At 44.3% G+C, this 6,000-nt stretch overlaps 1 protein-coding gene across 4 annotated transcripts in view; it reads left to right on the top strand.

Annotated features, from left to right (window-relative positions):
- The first annotated feature begins 3,382 nt into the window (after positions 1 to 3,382).
- The window catches only part of MAP2 (microtubule associated protein 2), a 281,261-nt gene continuing 278,643 nt past the window's right edge, over positions 3,383 to 6,000 (top strand). For all 4 annotated transcript variants that reach the window (XM_019446158.2, XM_019446150.2, XM_019446161.2 and 1 more), the window contains exon 1: positions 3,383 to 3,610. The gene's annotated coding sequence lies outside the window, so the exon portion shown is untranslated. The remainder of the gene's footprint in view (positions 3,611 to 6,000) is intronic.

Here is a 6,000-nt window from a genome sequence, read left to right as displayed (position 1 = left end):
TCGAGAAGAATGCTGGTGCAATTTTGATTGGGATTGCATTGAATGCGTAGATAGCTTTGGGTAGTATTGACATTTTAACAATATTTATTCTTCCAATCCATGAGCACGGAATGTCTTTCCATTTCTTTATATCTTCTTCAATTTCCTTCATAAGCTTTCTATAGTTGTCAGCATACAGATCTTTTACATCTTTGGTTAGGTTTATTGCTAGGTATTTTATGCTTCTTGGTGCAATTGTGAATGGCATCAGTTTCTTTATTTGTCTTTCTGTTGCTTCATTATGAGTGTATAAGAATGCAACTGACTTCTGTACATTGATTTTGTATCCTGCAACTTTGCTGAATTCATGTATCAGTTCTAGCAGAGTTTTGGTGGAGTCTATCGGATTTTCCATGTATAGTGTCATGTCATCTGCAAAAAGTGAAAGCTTGACTTCATCTTTGCCAATTTTGATGCCTTTGATTTCCTTTTGTTGTCTGATTGCTGATGCTAGAACTTCCAACACTATGTTAAACAACAGTGGTGAGAGTGGGCATCCCTGTCGTGTTCCTGATCTCAGGGAGAAAGCTCTCAGTTTTTCCCCATTGAGGATGATATTAGCTGTGGGCTTTCATAAATGGCTTTTATGATGTTTAAGTATGTTCCTTCTGTCCCGACTTTCTTGAGGGTTTTTATTAAGAAAGGATGCTGAATTTTGTCAAAGGCCTTTTCTGCATTGATTGACAGGATCATATGGTTCTTATCTTTTCTTTTATTAATGTGATGTATCACATTGATTGATTTGCAAATGTTGAACCAGCCCTGCATCCCGGGAATGAATCACACTTGATCATGGTGAATAATTCTTTTTATATGCTAAAACAGCACTGTTTTTATAGAAATTGACTTTTTGGCATTAAAATTTATATAGAAATGCAAAAAACTAGATGATTCAAAAGAATTTTGAAAATTTTGAAAGAATAATAACATTGTACAACTTGCAATACTTGATTTCAAGGCTAATTGTAAAGCTAGAACAGTACTTTTTTAAGATTTATTTATTTCTGAAAGAGAGAGAGCACAAGCAGGGAGGGGGCTGAGGGGGGGAGCAGAATATCTGAATTGGGCTCTGCACTAACAGGAGTGAGCTTGATGTGGGGCTTGAATTCAGGAAACGTGAGATCAAGACCTGAGCTGAAGTTGGACGCTCAACCGACTGAGCCACTCAGGTTGACTTGCAATGCTTGACTTCAAGACTAATTGTAAAACTGTAACTGTGTTTTTGTTTGCAGACAATGAGGATGGGCAGGATTGTATTCAAGGCCCGAAGTTGTGGTTGTCCACTTTATTCATTTTTTTAAGTTTATTTATTCATTTTGAGAGAGAGTGTGTGTGCATGAGCTGGGGAGGGGCAGAGAGAGGGAGAGAGAGAATCCCAAGCAGGCTCCATGCTGACATCCCAGCACTCGGGGCTCCATCCCAGAGCCTGAGATCATGACCTGAGTGAAACCAAGAGTCAGATGCTTAATGGACTGAGTCACCCAGGCACCCCCGCATCTGTCTACTTGAGGCTCAGAGTTGATGCAGACTCATGGGAATTCTGCCCGGAGTGAGGGAAGACAGAAGGAGCACCTTCCTTTTGGAATGTGGTTCTTATATCAAATAGCACGGAATTAACAGGAACTGAGAAACACTCAATAATTGGACTATGTGGGACTGAAGAGATAGTCTCAGTGAGCATCCGCAACTGTGTGCTAGGTCATAATTGTCAGCAGCTACCGCTGTAGCAGGATTCTTACTTTTCCTTCCATCCCTCATATCATTTCACAGTCTCCTAAGATGTCCTTCTTCTCACGCAGGCCATGTTCTGAGGAAAAGTCCTAACTCCTCCAACTTCCCTGCTACTTGGGTGTGCCCTCATACTTTCAACCTCATTGCAAGCGTCACAGAGACATGGGGTGTAGCTGGGCGGAGGGAAGCAACACACGGAGCATGGGGTGTGACTTCAGAAGCCGGGCTTTCAGATTTTGCTCTGTTACAGTTTTTAATCTTCATAGCCTCTCATCATTAGCTTTCTCTCTTCCACATGAAAATTAAGAGAATTGGACCAAATGCCGAGAAAATCAACTCTAATGTTCTATGGTCTATGATTCTATGGATAATTGAAATGACACAACCAAATTATGGGTGCTATTTCATCAGCACTGTTGAAACTGTGCAAGCCACACCTCTCTATCTTGGCTGACCTTAAAAACACCTTGTTACAACTTGATATAGATGCTTGAAGCAATTCTGAGTTGCATCTTACCTCTCTTACTTACAATAAAGTGCTGTTCTCTGATTAGAAAGATTCCATGGTAAAGAATCATCTGTTGTCTCAGTTGGTCATATCACTTTCAAAAGTATTTGAGGTGGTATTTTTAATGGCGACATTTCAAAGTCAACATTTTCTGTGCTAATTCATTATTCTTATATTTGTCTTCATATTCTTCACAGACTCTTCTTATTCATGATCTAATTGTATCCTCATATTAAACATGGCAGAGGGGTATGGCTAATATTTTTAATCCTCATTCATACACTGAGATTTAGATTAAGTGAAGGGACTCTGGATCATACATCTAGCTAAGTAGCATGTAAATAAAATCCATGAAGCCAAAGTGCGGGGGAGGGAGGCAAGGCAATCTTGTTTTATTCAATGCTGTTTCCACAGTGCCTACAACAGTGCCTGACAGAGTAGGTTTTAGTAAACATTTGTTGAATGAATAAATGAATGTCTGAATCTGATTGATGACAGCCATTGCTCCCTTAGCGTTGACAAAAGTTGGTCTCTGTCCTCATGCTCCCCCCAATTTTTCTGTCCTTTCCGAATGCAACTGTTGTCAGGTTTGTGGAGGCAAGTGCAATGGGCCTTCTCCGTGGAGGGGTAACGGGAACCCACGCCTCACAGTGACAGAGGAAGGAAAGGAAGGCATTTATAGAGACTCCCCCATCTCCCCCCCCCAGGAGCAGAGAAGGTCCGCTGGGTGCCTCTGTTCCGAGGGCGCTGGTCTCCCTTTGGCGGCGGAGCGGGAATTCTCTGGAGCCCGGTGTGGCCGGGGCTCGGCAGGCTCTGGGTGGCTGCCACTCCCGCGGTCCCCATCGGGCGGCGGGCTGGCTGCAGCAGGAGGCGGGACTGCCGCGCTCCCCGTTCCCGGACACTGCGGCGGGGGCACAGCCCCCCGGCCGAGCGGCCGCCGCATGGTGAGGAGGGGCCGGGGCGGGGCGCCGGGCGCGGGGAGGCGGGGCCGGCGCGGGGAGGCGGGGCCAGGGCGGGGCGGCCGCTAGGGGAGCCCGGGCCAGGGCGGCGCTCAGACTGGGCCGGGCGCTCGGGCTGCGCGGGCTCTTGGCGGCCGCGGGGCAGCATCCTCCTCCTCCTCCTCCTTCTCCTCCACCTCCTCCTCCTCCTCCTCCACCTCCTCCTCCTCCTCCCTCCTCGCGTCCTTTTCTTTCCTTCCGTTTCTTTCTCTTCTCCCTCCTCTCCTTCCCCTGCCCCGTCTCCCCTTTTTCTCCTTGTCCGGAGGGCCTTTAGTCCTCAGGTCCGTGAGCGCAGGCAGCAGCCAGGGCGGGTGCATCCAGATTCAGCGTCCAGGTAAGAGAGCTGTCGCCACCTCTGGTTCTGTATTCGGTGCCCTTCCTTCCTCCGCCCAGCTTTCTGCTAGAGGGAGCCTCAGCTCGGAAACGGGTGGGACTGGAGAAGGGGCTGGGCTGTCTTGTCCTCTCTGCCTTGGAAGCCGGCACAGGTTGGTTGGCTATCCCGTCTCCCACCTGGCGGAAGCTTCAGGCCCGGCCTCTCCAGGTGTCACCACTGAGCACGGGAATGGGCGCTGCGCCTGGGCTCTAGATTTGTAGAGTGTGTGACCTTGTCAGGTACCACTTTGAAACCCGGGGAACTTACGTCGGGTTAGGATATCCATATTGAGAGCTAATATTACCTGAGCTGTAGAAAGACGAGGAGTGGGTTATACAAAGGTAATGGAGGTGGGGGGGGGGGTGTGTGTGGAGAATTCGAGGTAGAGAATTTTTTTGTCCATCTAGCTGCAGAGAACTGCATACTGACGAATGAGTGAGTTAGAGAAGCCTTGTCAATTTGAAATCATTTTCCTTGTAATTCTTCCAAAAACAGCTGGAAGAAAAAATTGATAAGAATAATTTTAGGCAAATGAGAAATCTATGATCGTGTTGAAGGGCGGGACACGAAAAAAAAAATGTCTGGATGAGCCTGAGCGTTTACACAATATTTCTGTTTCAAACGATAGGGGTGAGAAAGCTGCACCTACAGTCCATCTATTCTTTTTATTTTTAAAGGCTTCTGGGGACCCGCATTGCCAATTGCCCTCCTTCCCCAGTGTAGTCTTTTGTTTAAGGGTGGAAATTTAAAGGAGTGTATGAAAGGAGTGGGGAGGTGTTGTGTTTGGGTGTGTGGAGGGGAGGGGAGGGGAGGGGAGAGTAAAGCAGATGGGGTCAGAAAAAAAGCATCTTTGGAAAACTGGAATTGATATTATATTGCTTGGCGTCAGGGCTTAAGGATTTTTGTCAGAAAATAAAAAGCTTTCATTAGCAGCAAGCCCATTTATCACAATTACTGTGTGCCATCTGCTGTAAGCCCTTAGCACAATGATTCCAGGATACAGACCTTTAAAACTGACACAATGTGAAGGGTTTTTGTTTCAATGCATACACATACATACTCACGATGCGTGCACTTGTGCACATCACACACACGCTTACACATATGTAATACACTATATACAGAATATATACAGAAGAGAGTAACTGCTTAAAAGACAAATCTTTTAAAATTTATCTTTGAGGGTTTGGGGCTTATGGTGTGAATGAAATCTGTAGTGCAAAACAAAAAAAATATTCTCAGGTGATATATAATTTTGAATGTGAGGCAGAAGGATTAATGGATGTTGGCAGGAACTAACTCAGATATTAAAGGTGTAATTTATTTAGAAATGGTTGGTCCGGGAGAGGAAATGACTGCAAACTGAAATTGAGGTTTGCAGCCGCAGTGAGGCGATGGAGAACAAAGCCTTTTATGTGAGCCACATTATGCAAAATGTCCCATGCTTGAACTTCAGGTACCAGCCCAGTGTAAAGCATAGCTTTGTCACTCTGTCATTTCACTGTGGGCAAATATATATATATATATATTTGGCAATGGAAATAGATTAAACAAATAAAACCCCTTTAGAGTGCCCAAGAGGAAGATTACAGCCTTTCACCTGAATGTGACACAGAACACCCATTTAACTGGGCATGTTTAATAGGTTTAGGTAGAAATCTTTATGAATTTGTACATCCTAGGTGTTTCAGTCAACCCTCTCCCCTTCATGCACAAAGCATCGTCCTCCAAGAAAAGGTAAATTGCATTTTTTCTTTCAATAAAGAATATTTATTTGTGTGTGTGTGTGTGTGTGTGTGTGTGTGTGTTTTAACATTGATTTTCTGGTGATTTTATTTGATTATCATAGGTTTATATCTGTATGTATGATTTGTATATTATCAGAGCTATGGTGCCTTTAAGATTGTTGGCACAGGCTGTTTATCTGTTCATGATTTGTTTGATTTTAATTTGTAGCATTTCACAGTTTGCTGTCATATTATTTAATTTACAAAAGTTTTTAAAAATTTTACACATAAGTAGAAAATTGTCTAATATGCATCTGGAGATCTTAGTAATTTAAAAATTGATCTTCCTTTAAGCATTGTTTTGATTACCTTAATTTCTTTTTTTAAATTTTTTTGAATGTTTATTTATTTTTGAGAGAGACAGAGACGGAGTGTGAACGGGGGAGGGGCAGAGAGAAAGGGAGACAGAATCCGGAGCAGCCTCCAGGCTCTGAGCAAGCTGTCAGCACAGAGACTGACATGGGGCTTGAACTCACAAACTGCAAGATCATGACCTGAGCTGAAGTCGGACACTTAACCAACTGAGCCACCCAGGTGCCCCATTACCTTAGTTTTCATTTCGTT

Source organism: Panthera pardus, unplaced genomic scaffold, assembly GCF_024362965.1.
Source record: "Panthera pardus isolate Hobbes unplaced genomic scaffold, ASM2436296v1 HiC_scaffold_10, whole genome shotgun sequence".
Taxonomy (NCBI): Eukaryota; Metazoa; Chordata; class Mammalia; order Carnivora; family Felidae; genus Panthera; species Panthera pardus.
This window is presented reverse-complemented; position numbering and strand designations above follow the sequence as displayed.